Here is a 2,871-nt window from a genome sequence, read left to right as displayed (position 1 = left end):
GCGTTTACTCCTTCCGGGAGTGGAGCAAGTGTCCTCCTTCCCCTTCAAAACCTTCCCTCTCCTTTCTCTACAAAAGTCCCTAGCTGTGACTCTCAGGTCATTTTACTGTATAACTCATGTTCCACCCCCTCTGCCTCCCCACCTCTGTCACTCCCCCTTATTCTTTGAAGATTTGAATTCCAGGAATCCCTTAAACCATGCTAAAATTTGTCCAGAAACATATAAAATCTTTGTTAGAGTGCGTTGGGCATTTCATTTTCAAAAAACATAAACATAGTATCGCAGTAGAAAACAAAAACTGCTACACTGTCATGTGCCATCTAGGTTGATGCAGAGCGGCACTGGGGAGGTGTCTTCTTGATACGTCTTTCTTCTACTTGTCTTTGCTGTTTCTTCAACACAAAGGGATGCTTCTGCTACAGGACCTTTGTGTTTGCTGCTCTTTCCCCCCTAGAGGGCTTCTCTCATCATGATCTTCCCCTGACTGGCCCCATAGCCTCCTTCAGGTCTTTGTTTAAATGCTACCTTCTCAAATGGCTCTATTTCAAATTGCTCACCCATATTTCCAGTCTTCCTATTACCTTCCCCTGCTATCTTTTTCTCCATTGCACTTATCACTTGTTGACATAATATATATTTAAATTATTTATTTGCTTCTTGTCTGCCTCCCAGGTGAGAATATTTGTCTGTTTATTTGCTGCTGTACCCACAGTGCCTATATGCCTGGGACAAAATGAATACTCATAACTATGTATGGAGTTAATTAACCCTATGAGGTAGGTACTATTTTTATCCAGTTATGCAGATTTTTTAAAAAAATGTTTCCCTTATACCTCTCTGTGGTATTAACTTGTAGGTTGTCACTTATCTGTCAGACAATATTTATTTATGGCTAAAGGATGCTGCACAGTGCTCAGTTAACGCTGGTGACCCGGCAAGATGCCAGGTCGAGGTCAAGCCCTTTCTTTGTGGTTCCTCGCCCCTCTCTCCTCCTTCCTTTGGAGTCGCCCCTCTATTTTAGACTCATCCCCATGATCCTCCTGAAGCAAGACTTGTCCAGGAAGACCTTATGTGACATGAGCATAAAACACATGAGGAGGTTAATAGATGCAAAACCAAGATGTCAGGAATCTGTCACTTGAGAAATGCATTCTAGTGCTTGAGAACTCTTCTGAACTGTTTTAATTTAATCAGATTAGTCAAATCCTGGGGGGACTTCACCTAGCTATATGCAATAAGGCTGCTTACATAATAGGCAGATAATAAAGATATGCAGAAAGAGTATATAAACCTATGCAATTGTGTGGTATGGGAGAAGGAGGAGGAGCAGCAGACAGTGAACTGTAACTGATGCTAGTCATGTCCATACACTGCTAAATGCAATGAGTTTTATTGCTTGATCACATAACACTATATGAACACAAAACATAGACAGGATTGAAATAGACAGGTCCAGCCATGGTGTCAGAGGGAACACCACCACAAAGTTGTCAACTATGAACATAAATTTTGTCTGTTCTGCTCCCACACTTAAATCAACCACCCATGCAGAGTGAGCAGGTCATGTAACACCACTGAGCTAATATTTGAACTAAGCACTTACATGAGCATTATTTTATTTAATCCGCACAACTACCCTTATCTTCATCTCAGAGACTAAGAAGCTGAGGTTTAGAGAAGTTAAACAAATGTACCCCGTATTTGAAGCGGGTATGTCTGTTCTATCATTCAATACACCTACTAACCTCCGTGAATATCAAAGAAAATGTGTATAAAAACACCTTGTAAAACATTGAAACTTGTCAGTTAATATTACAAAGTCAGCTGAGGCCAAATAGAATTTCTTTAGAATTTAATACAGCAATCATAATATCATTTCGTAAATGTTCACAACGTTTCTGTAACCGGCATTATATCTCGTATTCTTCACACAAGCCCTGGGGGAAGGTCCTACTCTAATTTTCAAATGTTAAATTACACGTGTTTTTCTGAAACGCTGTTAAAATGACTGTGATAAAGCAGCATCAGCTAAGGAGATGCTTCCAGTATTTCGGTGAGCAGAAAACGTGGGAGCCGGGGCACTTCCCCGGTCTCAATGCCGGGCACAGCCCAGCCACCACCTCGGGGGAGAAGGACACAGGGTTTCAACAGCAACGGAGCCATGACTTCGCGGAACTCGGATTTCAGACTAGCGCTGCGTTCTCAGCGCTCTCCCAGGGAGCTGCAAACTAAATGCAGTCCGGGCGCAGCCCTCCTGGGCGCGCTAGGGCCTCCAGCACCGTGAATTTTGCCTCGAGTGTCCGGGTAGTTGCTGGAAGGTGGGCGCGGGCTTGGCTGGATAGAGCTTTGGGGTGAGCGCTTTCTCCTGGGTGCCTGGGATAGACCTCTACAACCCATAAGAAAGGTCATTTTTTTCATTTGTTCTGCAAACGTGTATTGAGCGCCTGCCTACCATTTCCCGATATACAGACCGCAGCGGCGACGACAGCCAGGACTCAACGCCCGGGCGCGCGCGCCTCGGTGTCTGCCCGTGTGCGCGGAGGGCGCCGGTGCCCTGGGCGTTCGCCCCGTGGCCCAGGGCGAAGCCCGCAGCCGCAGCGCCGGCCTGCGCGCGCCCGAGGGCTGTACTGCCCCACGCACGAGCATACACACACGCACGGGAACGCCGGCCTCCCGCGTCCCCGGCGCTGTCCCGGCGCTGGGAGCCGGCGGGAGCTCTCATCGGAGCGGAAGGCGGGAGCTCCAGGCGGGGCGGGTGCCGGGAGCCGCGTCGTGCATACGCTCCGCGGCTCCCGAAGCCCCGCCCCTGTCCCGCCCTCCCCTTCTCCCGCGCGCGGGCTCCGCGCGCCCCAAGTCGCGCGCGTGCGCGCG

The sequence above is a fragment of the Myotis lucifugus genome, unplaced genomic scaffold (genome assembly GCF_000147115.1).
Source record: "Myotis lucifugus unplaced genomic scaffold, Myoluc2.0 scaffold_58, whole genome shotgun sequence".
NCBI lineage: Eukaryota > Metazoa > Chordata > Mammalia > Chiroptera > Vespertilionidae > Myotis > Myotis lucifugus.
This window is presented reverse-complemented; position numbering follows the sequence as displayed.